Here is an 18,678-nt window from a genome sequence, read left to right as displayed (position 1 = left end):
TCCAGATCAGAAATAATGTGAATTGAACAAGAGTGAAGAGAGCAAGGAATGTTCTGAATGCTGAGAAAATGCTGATAGCTGAGGAAGCTGGGTGGTGAGGCTCACGGGGTTAGTCTGGCTTTATCTGTATACGTTGAAAGATAAAGGATACATGAAGAGCTGTTACACACTTTCGAGGGAGAAGATTTTGACCTGAGATTTCATATGCTTTCTAGCTTTATGAAGCGAATAGACTTTCACAAGTAGGTGAGGATTTAAATAATTTTCAAAATCGTTTAGATGGACTTTAACAGAAAGAGTGCTGCTGCGGCTGAGTCGCTTCAGTTGTGTCCGACCCTGTGCGACCGCATAGACGGCAGCCCGCCAGGCTTCCCCGACCCTGGGATTCTCCAGGCAAGAACGCTGGAGTGGGTTGCCGTTTCCTCCTCCAATGCGTGAAAGTGAAGTCGCTCAGTCGTGTCCGACTCTTAGCGATCCCATGGGCTGCAGCCCACCAGCTCCTCCATCCATGGGATTTTCCAGGCAAGAGGACTGGAGTGGGGTGCCATTGCCTTCTCCGAACAGAAGGAGAAACTAAGACCAAATTTAAGGATGGAAATGTCATGAATTATGGTTTTTCCTTATTCAGCTTGGAGCCCAAACTCAGGGGTCCCATTGAATTGGCATCATCAGCACACAGGCGCAGCCTGATTTGATTCTGCCCTTTATGGTGCTCTGCTTTTGCTCTATTCCCTGTCTCAGGAATCGTGTTTCTTGTGCCATGACCTTTAACCCATTACTTAGATGGGGTTTTTTTATCGCCAGGTTGATGTCTGCTAAGATCTTTCAGAATTCTCTCTAAGACTTGCATTTCAGTGCTGCTCTCCTTGCAAGTGGGTTTTTATTACCTCATGTCGGATCAGAACTGCAACGCAATTACACTCCGGTGGAGCTCAGCACTCTGCCGCCAGTTGTTCTGGGGCACTTTGGTTACACTGGAACTGATCTTATCTGAAGATATTTCTGAGTGTTGCCTCCTTCTGTCATCTTAAGTCTCCTGGAATCTAATTTAGCAGTTTTCTAGTGTGACTAATAGGGAACGTAATTCATTATACATTACAGTGGATACTTTCGATGGGTGTATCATTGTTTCATACCCAAAACCTGCTAGACTCAAAATCCATAATCTAATATTTAAAGTTCTACAGCCGAGTCATCCCCTCTCTGCTCTACAGGAGAGAGACACACTTTGCTGTCCCCTCTATGGTGATTCGCCCTTTAGGCCAAGGCTCTTCCAAGCTACTGGGTGTATATGTGTTCAGATGCCACATGCTAGACAAGAATTCCTTGTATCCTTTTTCACTTTGTTTCTCATTGAAGGCACTTTAAATGTGCAAAAACACAAACTTGAAGATTGTGGGAATATATGAATAGTGACTTGGGGTTGTGGGATGAGTGAGGGTCATTATCTACACATATTGAGCCTAGCAAAAGCAATGGTGGGCTCTGTTATCTTCTAGAACTTCTTAATTGGCTGAACGATTTACACAGTTGGATACTGTGATGAGAGTAGTGTTAATTTTTTCCATTTAACATTAGCAGAGGAGCATAGAGAAACAGATTGGCCATTTTCTTTATGATCCGTGCTCTTCCGTGTCTTTTAGACTAATGTTGAATGGCCCAGATCACTCGATTACTCAATCAAGAAAGATGACTAAACTTTCCCAAGCTAACGGTATTTTTCCATCATTCTCTTCATTATCATTTTTCATTCAGACATATGAATATTCTTGAGTTCACTGTGATAAAAATCAATACATGTATATGTGTTTAATTGTATTAACCTATACAATAAGTGAAATGTCTTATAATTCATTGTGCAATTCATGAAGTACATATAAATAGTGACAGAGATTATTTTGAGGAGATGAATATTCCAAGGACTTAAAAAAAATTACTTTACTTTCTTTTTCTAAACTTTCCATAATGAGTATATATTATTTTTAAAATCAGAAAAATTTATTTAGAAGTTCATGTATGTATGTGTAACTTTTATATTCCCTGTGATCACAATTATGTATTGTAAAAAGCTGAACATTAGAAAATACAGCAGCAAGTTAATGGTAGTTATCTCTTGGGGCCGATTTTATAGGTGATTGTAATCACTCTATAAATATCTGTTCAGTAAATGAATACATTTTCTTCTTCATCTTTTCTAAATGTAAGCAGTTTTTGGTAATAAACAAAAGGCTTCCCTGGTAGCTCTAACAGTAAAGAATCTGCCTGCAAGGCAGGAGACCCAGGTTTGATCCCTGGGTTGGAAATATCCCTTGGAGAAGAGAATGCAACCCACTCCAGTATTCGTGTCTTTATAATCCCATGGACAGAGGAGCCTGGTGGGCTACAGTCCATGGGGTCACAAAGAATCAGACACCACTGAGCAACTAACGCCACTACTACTAGCATCCTTTTTAGGAAAAAAGCAATAAAACGCAACATTGGTCATTGGTGTAAGTCCATAAGAACTAATTTTGCACTCCCTCTCCCCAAAAGAATTTACTGACTCTTACATAAAATTACCAATAAAAAATGATATCTATTTACAATATTAAATAGTTCCCATTCAAACAATTGTGTGTAAGTGTTGGCCTTTCTTTTGAACTATTGTTTGAAGCTTTTGTTCTGATTTACGACTTTTATGGGTTGTGTGTTGGAAAGCCTACATTTCTTGAAATATTTTGGAACCAAGGGCTGAAAAATCAGAACACTGTGGTTTCATGTCACAGCTCTGCCACTTTCTAGCTATGCATTTTAGATATATTGCTTCTTTGTGACTTCGTGTTCTTATGGTGTATGGCCTACTGGGTTTCTATGAGGATTAAATATGATCATTTAAATCATTTTGTATAATCTTTTGCATATAGAAAGCATTCAATACATGTTAAGTGAAATTATTATCATTTTTATTTATTTCCAAATAATACAGTGTCTGGAGACAGTTCTAGTTCATTAAACAGATGTTGATTTGTTTTGACTTTAAATAATTCTGATTAACCTCAAAGTTAAAACCAGAAATCCAAGTCATAATACCAGATTATTCTTAAACAGTGAACATATATTAAAGAGCACACTTGCTGTTTCTACCGTGTGGAAAAACTGTTTTACTACTTGTATACATAGGTTGTACATTATGTAAGCACTTCTTTAAAAAGAGAGAAATAGTTCTCTTGACTTCTGCCCATACCTATCACAGAGTATAGCGGTGTAATGATGTTTTGGGAAATAACCAGGGGAAAAAAAATGAGGGACTTCCCTATAGCTCAGATGGTAAGGAATCTGCCTGCAATGCAGGAGACCTAGGTTCAGTCCCTAGGTCAGAAAGAGCCCCTGGAGAAGGAAATGGCAACTCACTCCAGTACTCTTGCCTGTAGAATTCCATAGACAGAGGAGCCTGGCTAGTTACAGTCCATGGAGTCACAAAGAGTCAGACATGATTAAGAGACTAACACACACACATGGGGAAAAAGATGAAAATAACCAGGAGCAATATCTATTATAAAATTCATCTCCTTCTCATCTCTTCTATACTTTCCCTCTTCTGCCTTTAAACTTTATTCTTAAAATGTCAAATAAGAACACACTAGACAGTCAGATGGAGGTTAATATACATAATTAAGAAAAGCACAAAGGTTTGTTTGATGGTGCCAAACCATCATCAATATTTTAGCTGAAAGGTCCTGAGAATCTTGACTCTCAGGAGTCAACCATATTGACTAGAAAGAATTCGACTCAACGTTCAGCTTGCTCCATGATCCTTTTATGTCTCTACCTTGTGACAGGTTCCTGGTATGTAGGTACCACGCATGAACTTCAGAGTATTTACTCAATGCATGGATATATAAATAGATGAAGTTTTGAGTGTTTCTTTTAAATAAGGTGAGTTGAAATAGTTCATCTTTCAATAGATATCTGTCAAACTTACTCTGAAAAAAGCAGGCCATATCATCATAAAATGGACAGTACGTAATCGTGATGTGAAAGTTTAGAAAGCTATGTGTGGAGGTCATAGTCACTGATTCCTTCCCATTCATGGATAAAGGAATTACAGTTAAAATCATTGGAAGACCTATATTATTTGCAACGTAACACAGGAAGTAGTTTTCAAAATAAAGTTAACAAGTAGCTATCAATGTAGATGTTTTAATAGCAAATAAAATCTGGGAGCATCTAAATTTTTTAAACTGTATCATTCACTATGTTCCCACAATATGCAAAGAATTAAAAGCTAAATAATCTTGTTCATTGGTTGATTTTAAGTTTTTAAAAAATCTATATTTATATAGAAATATCTATTCTCAAAATTGTGAAGGCTTTGAAGAGGAAACACAACTGTAGATTTAGCAGCACATGATTTATATACTTGTTTAAACTGAGGTTAACTTTAAAGGCATTTAAAATGTGCTGTGCCCTCTAGGGTAATCTTATTTAACAGGTTAATTTATTCTAATATTATATAATCAAAATAAAAATCGGGCAAACTATATTTGAACCAAGATTAACATAATGATGTACCTTTAATAGAAAGTCTTATCAGCTCCCTACAATTATCACACGTTTTAATTTAACTGACAGTCAAACAATACAGAGGACAATTATAAAAATTCCAAAGTATTGTGAAAACATTTTTACCTCATTATATTGCAGTCTTGGGGAGAAAAGTCATCATTGTGTCCTAGGGATATGAAATGATTTTCAGCTTAAACAAAATCTACACCTAAAAAGGATTAGTTTTTGTTTTATGTGAAGTTTCATGATGAAATACTATTTCCTACACTTTAATCTGTGTGGTTGGAAAAGGAAAGGAATTGAGCTTAAAATAGTCATGCAGAGTGACATATGGGCCAAAAATGCACAGTCAGAGCTTTCCAAAGAGTTTGGAATCCAACCTATCCACAGGCAATATGAGTTTTTGCAGGACCAGAGTGCCTTGACTCCAGGACTCTCTTTACCTCCACTCGAAAGATAGAACAAAAGGGGGAGTGAGTATATTCCTTTTGGTTTTTGATTCAGAAAATATTAGAAGGACAAAAGTAGCAGCCAGTTGTAAAACTTGAGGGAAACAAGAAAATAAGACTAGTACAAAGGCAGATACAATGTTACTTATTGGGTTGGCTAAAACATTCCTTGGGATTTTTCCATAAGATGTTACTTTGTCCAGATAAATTAGTTTTGATAAGAAGCCAGGGTGGTTTGGGAAGCATGTGTGTGTGGTGGTGGAGGTGGGGCAGTGATGTGCCTGATGTGACTCTGAACTTGAATCATCATCGTTGTCACAGTAAGTTAAGATCATGACCTTGAGCAGGCTGTTTAGCCTCTGCACCCTCAGATCCTCAATTCAAATGATACATTTGTAATACCTCCTAAATGACTCGGATAACAATGGAAAGGGAATTGGGCAACATGACACACAGTGTTACTTCCAGGGCTTAAATGTTCTTACAAGTGGTGGTGGTAGGTGCAAGCTGAGCGTGTTTGACTGAGAATCCATAGACTATAGCCCACAAGGCTCCTCTGTCCATGGAATTTTCCAGGCAAGAATACTGGAGTGGGTTGCCATTTCCTACTCCAGGGGATCTTCCCAACTTAGGGATCAAAACTACATTGCTGGCATCTTCTGCATCAGCAGGGGGATTCTTTACCACTAGCACCACCTGGGATGGCAAAAATATTCTAGTTACAAGTAATTTTATAAATTGCTATAAAAAATATGCCAAGGTAATAAAAATTGCTATATTAAAGAAACTGAACTCTTAGTAATATTTCCTGTTTTATAACTTTAGATTTTCTAAAAATCTTTATGTTCAGATTATACATAAAAATATAATTGGGTAGTACATTGAAGTTGATCCCTATATAATGAAGCAGTCCATACTTCTTACTAAACAAGGGGAATGTTTTATTTGTCAGTTATATATACATATACACTCTTTTTCAGATTCTTTTCCATTATAGGTTATTACAAAATATTGAACATAGTTCCCCATGCTACGCAGTAGGTCTTTGTTATTTATCTATTTTATATATAATAGTGTGTATATGTTAACTCCTACATCCTAATTTACCCCCTCCCCCATCCCCTTTGGTAATTATAAGTGTGTTTTCTATGTCTGTGAGTCTATTCTGGTTTTGTAAGTAAGTTCATTTGTATCTTTTTTTTTTTAGATTCTACATATAAATGATATCACATGATATCTGTCTTTCTCTGAATTCAACAAGTGTACTGTTTTTAATTACTGTTATTTTAGAAGGACTGGTTATGTGTATTGTGAATGTGAGCACATCGTAACTTTAGAGGCATCCTCACAGTTCTCAAAAGATGTCAGGAGTGTCTACACTTCAGACACTCAGAGGAGCTCAGGCTCCTCTCACTTGAAAAGCCCCTTCTATGTCCTCCTCTCAAGACTGCTTAGCAGAGCAACTGAGAACTCAGCACATGCTTGCTGTACACCACTCACTGCTTTATATTTTCTATTGTAGTTACTTATGTATATGGATCATTTCCCCAGCATAAATCATAAACATGCAGGAGGCAAGATACTCTATTTACTTTTGAAACATCCTCAAATTTATCACAGAGTATTGAACACAAGGCACTCAATAAAGATTTGTGGAGGGACTGAATAGGCTCTTATTATCTTGGGTTTCTGTCTCCATTCTGGTTAAATTATATTTTATTACATTAAAAATGTTAAATATTAAAGAACAGTGCCATACTATATTACATCCATATCATGGTAATCTCTGAATGAATCCAGAGAGAGTAAACAAAAGGTATGAAAGTGAAAGTGAAGTCGCTCAGTCGTGTCCGACTCTTTGCGACCTCATGGACTGTAGCCTGCCTACCAGGCTCCTCTGTCCATGGGGTTTTCCAGGCAAGAGTTCTGGAGTGGTTTGCCATTTCCTTCTCGAGGGGATCTTCCCATCCCAGGGATCGAACCCAGGTCTCCCACATTGTAGGCAGATGCTTTACCATCTGAGCCACCAGGGAAGATCCCAAAACAAAGGTATGTTGATAAGTAAAAGATGAAAAAATGATTCAACTGCTATAGTAATACTTTGTATATATATTTATAAAGCAAATAGTTATGCATAAATGCTTACTATGTGATAAAGAATTTTAGTGTGGAAATAAGGAATATGCTCTCAACAGCTAATAGCACTACCAGAGAAAAAGATGATGAAGGTTCCTGAAAAAGTTAAAAATAGAATCAATGTCTAGAAATTCCACAGCTTGGTATTTATCTGAGGGAAAAAAAATACTAACTCAAATATATGGGTACCCCTATATTCACTGCAGTACTATTTGCAATAACTGAGACATGGAAATGTCCATATGCCCATCAGTGGATATAGGGCTAAAAAATTCCATACAAGAGAATATTGTGTGTGCGCTCAGTCATATCCGACTCTTTGTGACCCCATGGACTGTAGCTCACCAGGCTCCTCTGTCCATGGAACTCTCTAGCCAAGAATTTTGGAGTGAGTAACCATTCCCTTCTTCAGGGTATCTTTCCAACCCAGGAATTGAATCAGGTCTCCTGCATTGCAGGCGGATTCTTTGCCATCTGAATCAATATTATTCAGCTATAAAGCAAAGGGAATTTTGCCATTTGCAACAATATGGTTGTACCATGAGGTCATAATACTGAGAGGGAGTGACATAAATCAGACAGAAAATGACAAATATCATAGAATTACACATTATATATGGAATAAAACAAACATAAAAAAAAACACTGAAGTCATAGATAAAGAGAGTAGATTGGTGTTTGCCAGAGGTAGGGAGGTGGGTAAATGGGAAAAGGTAATCAAAGGTACACATTTCTAGTTATAAAATAAATCATGGGGATGTAATGTACAGTTTGGAGATTATTCTTAATAATACTATAATATACATTTGACACTTACTAAGAAGGTAGATCTTAAAAGCTCTTGTCACAAGAGAAAGAATTTGCAACTATGTTGTCATGATAACTAGATTTATTGTGTTAATCTTTTCACAATATTATAATAAAAATATCAAATCATTCTATTATACTCCTGAGAATAATATAATATTATTTGCCAATTATATCCCTGTAGGGAAAAAAGAGTCTTGTACTAAGTTGTGCAGGAGAATTCAGTGAAAAAGTACTTAAAGTTAGTTCCAACCTCTGGACTCCTTCGTGCTCTCCCTGTTGCCTTACACTTTCTTCTATTCTGTATTTCGTAACTGTCACCTATCCTGTAAGAATAAGCTGATATATCACCATCTTTATAAAATCATCTCTAATACTGCCAGACACAGTCATTCTCTTTTCCGAGGTTCATGTTCCTGTTGCCGCTGTTCAGTTGCTCAGTCGTGTCCGAATTTTGTGACCCCATGGCCTGCAGCACACCAGGCTTCCCTGTCCTTCACCATCACCAGGAGCTTGCTCAAACTCATGTCCATTGAGTCAGTGGTGCCATCCAACAGTCTCATCCTTTGTCATCCCCTTCTCCTCCTGCCTTCTATCTTTGCTGGCATCAGGGTCTTTTCTAATAGAGTCATCTCTTCGCATCAGGTGGCCAAAATATTGGAGCTTCAGCTTCAGCATCAGTCCCTCCATATTCAGCACTGATTTCCTTTAGGATCGACTGGTTTGATATTATTGCTGTCCAACGGACTCTCAAGACTCTTCTCCAACACCAGAGTTCAAAAGCATCAGTTCTTTGGCAGTCAGCTTTCTTTATGGTCCAACTCTCACATCCATACATGACTACTGGAAAAACCACAACTTTGACTATATTGATCTTTGTTGGCAAAGTAATGTCTCTGCTCTTTAATATGTTATCTAGATCTGTCATAGATTTTCTTCCAAGGAAATGATCAAATACAAAATGGCAAGAGTGAACATCAACATATTAGGAATCAGTGAACTAAAATGGACAGGAATGAGCAAATTTAATTCAGATGATCATTATATCTACCAGTGTGGGAAAGAATCCCTTAGAAGAAATGGAGTGGCCCTCATAGTCAACAAGAGAGTCCGAAATGCATTACTTGGGTGCAATCTAAAAAACGACAGAATGATCTCTGTTCATTTCCAAGGCAAAACATTCAAAATCATAGTAATCCAGGTCTATGCCCTAACCACTAATGCCGAAGAAGCTGAAGTTGAACAGTTCTATGAAGACCTACAAGACCTTCTACAACTAACACCAAAAAAAATATGTCCATCCCATCATGTGGGATTGGAAAGCAAAAGTAGGGAGTCAAGAGTTCCTAGAGTAATAGGTAAGTTTGGCCTTGCCTTAGAGTAAAAAAAATGAAGCAGGGCAAAGGCTAAACAGAGTTTTGCCAAGAAAATGCACTGGTCACAGCAAACACCCTCTTCCAACAATACAAGAGATGACTCTACATATGGACATCGCCGAACGGTCAATATCAAAACCAGATTGATTATATTCTTTACAGCCGAAGATGGAGAAGCTCCATACAGTCAGCAAAAACAAACATTACTTTACCAACAAAGGTCTGTATAGTCAAAGCTATGGTTTTTCCAGTAGTCTTGTATGTATGTGAATGTTGGATCATAAAGAAAGCTAAGCACCAAAGAACTGATGCTTTTGAACTGTGGTGTTGGAGAAGATTTGAGAGTCCATTGAACTGCAAGGAGATCAAACCAGTCAATCCTAAAGGAAATCAGTCCTGAATATTCACTGGAGGGACTGATGCTGAAGATGAAGCTCCAATACTTTGGTCACCTGGTATGAAGAGCTGACTCATTGGGAAAGATCCTGATGCTGGGAAAGATTGAAGGCAGGAGGAGAAGGGGATAACAGAGGATGAGATGATTGGATGGCATCACTGACTCGATGGACATGAGTTTGGGCAAGCTCCGGTAACTGGTGATGGACAAGGAAGCCTGGCATGCTGCAGTCCGTGGGGTTGCAAGGAGTCAGACACAACTGAGCGACTGAACTGAACTTCTTCCAAGAAGCAAGCGTCTTTTAATTTCATGACTGCAGTCACCATCTGCAGTGATTTTTGGAGACCAAAAAAATAAAATCTGTCTCCGTTTCCACTGTTTCCCCATCTATTTACCATGAAGCGATGCTACCAGATGCCATGATCTTAGTTTTTTAAATGCTGAGTTTTAAGCCAACTTTTTCACTCTCCTCTTTCACTTTCATCCAGAGGCTCTTTAGTTCCTCTTCACTTACTACCATAAGGGTGGTGTCATCTGCATATCTTAGGTTATTGATATTTCTCCCTGCAATCTTGATTCAGCTTGTGCTTCATCCAGCCTGGCATTTCGCAGGATGTACTCTGCATATAAGTTAAATAAGCAGGGTGACAAGATATATCCTAGGTTCATAATTATGCTTAATTGCTTCCAGTAAGTCAACTACCACATACCTTTGTTTCTTTCTGCGCCTATGCTGAGAATAACTTTTCCCCATAATTTTGCTTCCCTGGTGGCTCAGATGGTAAAGAATCTGCTGCAATGCAGGAGACCCAGGTTCAATCCCTGGGTTGGGAAGATGCCCATGGAAAAGGAAATGGCTAACCATTGCAGTATTGTTGCCTAGAGAATTCTATGGACAGAGGAGCCTGGTGGGCTACAGTCCATGGGACTGCAAAGAGTTGGACATGATTGAGCAATTAACACTTTTACTTTCAACAGTTCTACATCTATGTAACAATTTTAAACTAGAACTTTTTATACCTCTTTAATGAAGCAGTTACAGGTCTATAGCCATGCTGATGGCTCCGTAGGTAAAGAATCTGCCCGCAATGCAGGAGACACAGGAGATGCGGGTTCAATCCCTGGGTAGGGAAGAGACCCCGGAGGAGAAAACGACAACCCACTTCAGTATTCTTGCTAAAAGATCCCATGGACAGAGAAATCTGATGGGCTACAGTCCAAAGGGTTGCAATGGCGTGCGTAGGACTGAGTGGCTAGGCATGCAGCCATGCTGACAAGCAACCCCCAGAACCAATGTTAAACCTGTTTCATCAGCCAGTGGAAACTCACCTCAGCAAACACACTTCTGAAAGCCAACCAATCAGCGAGAGGTTCTACTTTTGATAGTTAACCAAAGAACAAAAGTTTCACTCTAGTAATACGTTCTCTGAAGGCCAGTCAATCAGCAACCCAGTCTTTCCTGAGGAACCACACTCAATCCTATGTCATTTTGCTTCCACTGCTAAAAACTACTAATCACTGACTTGTATGCTCTGTAACAAATTTCCCCCAAACTAGAAGCTTAAAGGAATAGACTCACATAGTGAGTCAGGAGTCTGGAGTGGGCTTTCTGGGTGGATCAGGCCAGGGTTTCTCATGAAGTTACAGTCAAGCTCTCACTGGCGCTGCAATCAACCTTGCAGAAGTTATAATGGCGCTGGAGGTTTCACCTCCATGCTGCTCTACGCACACAGACCTCAATTCCTCACTGGCTACAGCACAACACCCAACTGAGTTTTGACAAGAGCAATAAATGTCCATATTCTAAATAAGTCAAGTGAAATCAGGACAAGTCAGGGTACAAAATTTAAGAAGGCAAAATAAATTACATATGTCTAATAGTTACAAGAAAACATGCCATAAAAAGGAGATTAAAAATGATTATTAGAAATCCAAGTAAATGCTGAGATACATATTTTAAAAGTCTAAAAAAGTGAAAAGATATAAGCAGAATTCATAGTAGCTAGGATTATATTCACAATATATCAGATTTATGGATTATTAAATCTTAGTCTGAGTTCCATCACTTAAAACAAATGAGAAAATGTGGGAAATGTTTAGAGAGAAGTGCCAAAAGACATTACGGATCAGAAGGAGAGCTTCTGAGGAACAATATTTTTAAAAGAACATTTTTTAGAACAAAGAAAAGGTCTTAACATCCAGGCATAGCATCTATTTTGTGGAGAGTGAAATAGTTACAATTGCAATAAGGGATGTAAGAAAAGAAAGTCTTATGTTGCAATGTAGACAATTCTGAAAGAAGATCATCAAAAACCAGACTTGACTGTCAAGGACAACTGAGTAATTGCCACAGTCTTTATTTATTTTTTTTTCATAGTTTAAACCAATTTATTTATTTATTTATTTTAATTTTTAGTGTTTTTTTTTTCCTTTTTTTTTTTAAAATTTTCTTTTTTATTTTATTTATTTTTTTAAATTTTAAAATCTTTAATTCTTACATGCATTCCCAAACATGAACCCCCCTCCCACCTCCCTCCCCATAACATCTTTCTGGGTCATCCCCATGCACCAGCCCCAAGCATGCTGCATCCTGCGTCAGACATAGACTGGCGATTCAATTCACATGATAGTATACATGTTAGAATGTCATTCTCCCAAATCATCCCACCCTCTCCCTCTCCCTCTGAGTCCAAAAGTCTGTTATACATATCTGTGTCTCTTTCCCTGTCTTGCATACAGGGTCGTCATTGCCATCTTCCTAAATTCCATATATATGTGTTAGTATACTGTATTGGTGTTTTTCTTTCTGGCTTACTTCACTCTGTATAATCGGCTCCAGTTTCATCCATCTCATCAGAACTGATTCAAATGAATTCTTTTTAACGGCTGAGTAATACTCCATTGTGTATATGTACCACAGCTTTCTTATCCATTCATCTGCTGATGGACATCTAGGTTGTTTCCATGTCCTGGCTATTATAAACAGTGCTGCGATGAACATTGGGGTACATGTGTCTCTTTCAATTCTGGTTTCCTCGGTGTGTATGCCCAGAAGTGGGATTGCTGGGTCATAAGGTAGTTCTATTTGCAATTTTTTAAGGAATCTCCACACTGTTCTCCATAGTGGCTGTACTAGTTTGCATTCCCACCAACAGTGTAGGAGGGTTCCCTTTTCTCCACACCCTCTCCAGCATTTATTGCTTGCAGATTTTTGGATTGCAGCCATTCTGACTGGTGTGAAGTGGTACCTCATTGAGGTTTTGATTTGCATTTCTCTAATAATGAGTGATGTTGAGCATCTTTTCATGTGTTTGTTAGCCATCCGTATGTCTTCTTTGGAGAAATGTCTATTTAGTTCTTTGGCCCATTTTTTGATAGGGTCGTTTATTTTTCTGGAGTTGAGCTGCAGAAGTTGCTTGTATATTTTTGAGATTAGTTGTTTGTCAGTTGCTTCATTTGCTATTATTTTCTCCCATTCAGAAGGCTGTCTTTTCACCTTGCTTATATTTTCCTTTGTTGTGCAGAAGCTTTTAATTTTAATTAGATCCCATTTGTTTATTTTTGCTTTTATTTCCAGCATTCTGGGAGGTGGATCATAGAGGATCCTGCTGTGATTTATGTCTGAGAGTGTTTTGCCTATGTTCTCCTCTAGGAGTTTTATAGTTTCTGATCTTACATTTAGATCTTTAATCCATTTTGAGTTTATTTTTAAAAGACAGGAAAGATTCTCATTTGGCTAATGTACATTAGATCTTGCCTGAAGGCTGTGGAATAAACTGAAGGCCATAAAAAGATACCTTGTTCTCATAATAGGATAACAGCGATTCAGCCAGGAAGTCAGGTTCCAATAGTACTTATAAAACTTAAATATCCATATGTTATCAAGGTAAGTAAAATTTACAACACGAAGGGCTCAAAATGCGGTGTGAAATAGGAGTAGAGGTAGAGGTCTTTGCTCATTACTTGGAATCTGAACTAATTAGAAATCTTACATTAATATAACAATATGATTTCAGTTAAGAATGGACCATTGGCTTGAGAAAGTAGCTTAATCATTCATTTGTATTCCCTAAATTATTTCCTTGAAAGACAATGGCTAACCTACCCCTTTTAAGGTATTCCCATTAGAATTCCACAAGCTCTTTAAAGCAAGCTACAGCTTCCAAGTTGGACATTCACCAAAGTCACAGAAACTTAATGAAGGAGAGGAACACGTTCAGTGTATCTGTGAGAGGCCAGAAGGTCAGGTGAGCTCAAGGACAGACAACTCATAAGGAAATACAATCAAAAGCATGTTAAAAGACTAGCCTTCCAAAATAAGCTTTCTGAAAACAAGTTTGACAAGACATATGCTCCTGAAAAAAGATTTAGACTTTTTTTTTTTACTTCATTGATGTTGTAAGACTACAAAATTATGATTCAGAAGAAATAATTTGTGCATATTAAGCAATTTGAAATTATGGCTTATGCAGCATTCCAGTTACATTCAAGCTACTTTGCTAGGAATTCTGGGATGTAAAATACGGAAATACCAAATATTTTTAGAGTATGTGTGATCTTTATATTACATAATTTGTTAGCAGCCCATGCCATTTATAGAGCATTCAGTAACTCTATTAACTACTCCTAAGTTCTTGCTGATGATACATCTCTAAATGTACAGTGTGAAAACAATAAACAGGAATGCTACATTGTGGAGTATTAATGTTGAAAAATGTAATAAATTCCCAGAGTTATCTTCCCTAAAATGTTTATAGTCAAGGAGTTACTGAGTTTTAGAAGGCACTTCTGTAACCGACTAATCTTTTTCAAGGTAAACGCTGCAAACTCTACTGTCAATCAATTTAATAACAACTGTAATTTAAAAAGATACAAGGCCCTGGCCACTCACTAAAAAGGGGAATGACAGCATAAAACTTCAGAAGACGGAGTCTTCAACTTATAAGGCCACTTGCATATCTCCTTTCTGTTTGTTTTATTTGGACCAAATGTTCACAAATGGACTCTAAACAATGAACACAAATCTTTTAGAATGATAGGTTCTAAACAATGATGGGAATTTTTTAGAACAATAGGCTAATTTTCAAGGGGGAAATTGCCAAGATAAAATAAATTGCAATCAGGATCTTAGTTCATCTCATAGAACCTAAAGCCTCAACTTTCTTTTTCATAATTTTCTTTCTGTTTCCTCTTCTTTCTCCAGGCTATCTTTTAGAACTGAACACTTAAATACACCTTTATATGCACAAGCCAAATGAGATCGCATTTAATTTGTGACTCTCTGTAGATATCTCTAACATACTAGTTTTAAAACTTAAAGAGAATCACCTTTCAAAATAATTCCCCAAATACCAATTTCACTTTTTTAGTTCTTTAAATTTATGCTTTCAACTTTATTTTTATAGCTTCATTGACATGTAAATGAAAAACTACACATACTTAAAGTGTATAATTTGACAAATTTTGACATATGTTTACACCCATGGGACCATCCCCCATAACCACAGTCAAGTTAACAAGCATTTCCATTCTCTAATGTAATCCATCAGGTCTCACTTCATTTCCCACACCCATTCCAGGTAACCACAGATCTGATTCTGTCATGGGCCTAGTTTATTTGCAACTTCTAGACTTTTATATAAACAGAATCATACTCTTGTACTCTTTTTTGTCTGACTTTTTTCAGCATAACTCATTTGAGATTCAGTCATTTGCTTGTTTGGAGAAGGCAATGGCACCCCACTCCAGTACTTTTGCCTGGAAGATCCCATGGATGGAGGAACCTGGTGGGCTGCAGTCCATGGGGTCGAGAACAGTTGGACACGACTGAGCAACTTCACTTTCACTTTTCACTTTCATGCACTGGAAAAGGAAATGGCAACCCACTCCAGTGTTCTTGCCTGGAGAATCCCCAGGATGGAGGAGCTTGGTGGGCTGTTGTCTATGGGGTCGCACAGAGTCGGACATGACTGAAGTGACTTAGCAGCAGCAGCAGCATGTTACTTGTTAAATGCATTATACACCACCTATGGGCTTCCCAGGTGACCCTAGAGGTAAAGAACTCGCCTGCCAATGCAGGAGACCTAAGAGACATGGGCTGGATCCCTGCGGCAAGATCCCCAGGAGGAGGCCATGGCAACCCACTCTAGCATTCTTGCCTAGAGAATACCATGAACAGAGGAAGCTGGCAAGCTACGGTCTACAGTGTCACAAAGAGTCAGACACAGCTGAAGCGACTTAGCACACATGCACACACAGCCTTTGAGTCTGGCTTCTTTCACTTAACATGATGCATTTAAAATTCATCTATGTTATGGAATCAATAGCTCATTCCTTTTTATTGCTTGATAGTACTTCATTGTATAAATGTTAACAAATTTTGATTATTCATTCACTAGCTGAAGAACATTTGTGTTGTTCCAGCTCTTGGCAATTATGATTAATCAGCTACATATATTCATTATAGGTTTTCATGTGAACAAATACGTTCATTCCTCTTGCATAATTACCTTTGTGTAGGACAGCCGGGTTTTATGGTTAGAGCTTATTAACTCGTAAGAAAGTATCAAAATCTTTAGAAACCCACTGTACAATTTAGCATTTCCACTAGCAATGTATGAATGTGCCAGTTATTCCACATTCTTGCTAGATTCGGAATTATCAGATTTTTAAGTTTTATTTTAGGCATTCTAATAAATGAGTGGTACTATGACATTTTGGCTTTTATATGTATTTTCCTATTGACTAATGATTCTGGTTATCTTTTAATGTGCTTATCTGCATCTATATATTTTCTTTGGTATATTCGGTTTCCCAAAATATAAAGTAATCATCGAAGGATAGTCTTTTCGACAAGCAGTGCTAGCACATTTGAATATCAATATGTTAGATACCTTGAGTCATGTATGAAATATAATTCAAAAAACCATACACTGAAATATAAAATTTAAAACTATAAAGTTTCTAGAGGAAAATCTTTTGACCAAAGGCCTAACTAATATTTCTTGGATGACAGTAAAAGCATCAGCTATAATTGTGATAAACTTGACTTTATCAAAATTAAAATCCTCTGCTGTTCAGAAGAAAGAGAAAGAAGAAAACAAGTCACAGACTGGGAGAAAATATTACAAAGCATACGCATATTAAAGAGTTTATATTTAGAATATTGAAACATCTCGCAACAATTAAGGACAATAGCAAAAATGGGCTGCCGTCTATGGGGTCGCACAGAGTCGGACATGACTGAAGCGACTTAGCAGCAGCAGCAGCAAAAAATATAAATATGGCAAAAAGTTTAAAGAAGCACTCCACCAAGGAAGATACAGAAATGACAAATACATAAAAATATGCTATATATCACTGTCTAGTTGTTGTTGTTCGGTCACTAAGTCATGCCTGACTCTTTGTGACCCCATAGACTGCAGCACGCCAGGCTTCCCTGTCCTTCATCATCTCCTGGAGTTTGCTCAAACTCATGTCCATTGAGTCAGTGATGCCATCCAACCATCTCGTCCTCTGTCGCGCCCTTCTCCTCCTGCCTTTAATCTTTCCCAGCATCAGGGTCTTTTCCAATGAGTCAGCTCTTCACATCATGTGACCAAAGTATTGGAGCTTTGGCATCAGTCTTTCCAGTGAATATTCAAGGTTGACTTATTTTATGATTGACTGATTTGGTCTTGCTGTCCAGGGGAATCTCAAGGGTTTTCTTCAGCATCACAATTTGAAGGCATCAACTCTTTGGTGCTCAGCCTTCTTTATAGTCAAACTCACATTCATACATGGCTGTTGGAAAAACCATAGCTTTGCCTACAGGGGCCTTTGATGGCAAAGTGATATCTTTACTTTTTAATACACTGTCTAGGTTTGTCATAGCTTTCCTTCCAAGGAGCAAATGTCTTTTAATTTCCTGACTGCAGTTGCTGTCTGCAGTGATTTTGGAGCCCCCCAAAATAAAATCTGTCACTGCTTCCACTTTTTGCCTATCTATTTGCCATGAAGTGATGGGACTGGATGCCATAATCTTAGTCTTTTGAATATTAAGTTTTAAACCCATCCCCTTCCATTTTAGTCCACTGTTTCCTAAGATGTCAATGGTCACTCTTGCCATCTTCTGCTTGACCATGGCCAATTTACCTTGATTCATGGACAAATTAATGTTCCAGGTTCCTATGCAATACTGTTCTCTACAGCATCAGACTTTACTTTCACCACCAGACACATCCACAAATGAGTGCTGTTTCCCCTTTGGCCCAGCCATTTCATTGTTTCTGGAGCTACTAGTAACTGCCCTCTGCTCCTCCCCAATAGTATATTGTACTCCAACCTGGGGTGCTCATCTTCCTAAATGATGAGTGTCATATCTTTTTGCCTTATCATCCTGTTCACGGGATTCTGGTGGCAAGAGTACTGGAGTGATTTGCCATTCCGTCCTCCAATGGACCATGTTTGGTCAGAACTCTCCACCATGACCTGTCCGTCTCAGGCGGCCCTGTGTGGCATGGCTCATAGTTTCACTGAGTTATGCAAGCCCCTTGGCCATGACATTGAATCACTGTCTATTAGAGAAATACAAATTAAAACCACAGTGGAATTCATATCACTTAGAATGGCTAAAATTAAAATAACTGATTATAGTGAGTAGTGATACAGCTATGGAACAAAAGCCACTCTCTTATTTCCACTGATAGGAAATATGAAATGGCATAACCACTTTGGAAATAAGTTTAGACAAGAGAAATGGCAAACATATGTCTATCCACAGCCCTGTACATGAATGTGTATAGCAGTATTCCTTGTAGGAGCACATTAGAAAAAAAAAAAATATCCATCATCTGGTGAATGGATTAACACAGTATTTCCACTATTCTAATGGAGTCACCAAAGTATAAAACAGCCACTTTTTAAACTGCAAGTATAATATTTAAAGACAAAAGGGAATATTCTATAAGGCCAATGTATCATCCCATAT

At 37.9% G+C, this 18,678-nt stretch overlaps 1 protein-coding gene across 1 annotated transcript in view; it reads right to left on the bottom strand.

The window, feature by feature from the left end:
- Positions 1–18,678, bottom strand: part of IQCM (IQ motif containing M) — a 522,664-nt gene that overhangs the window by 64,855 nt on the left and 439,131 nt on the right. The gene's annotated exons all lie outside the window — the stretch shown is intronic.

This window comes from Ovis canadensis, chromosome 17 (genome assembly GCF_042477335.2).
Source record: "Ovis canadensis isolate MfBH-ARS-UI-01 breed Bighorn chromosome 17, ARS-UI_OviCan_v2, whole genome shotgun sequence".
NCBI lineage: Eukaryota > Metazoa > Chordata > Mammalia > Artiodactyla > Bovidae > Ovis > Ovis canadensis.
This window is presented reverse-complemented; position numbering and strand designations above follow the sequence as displayed.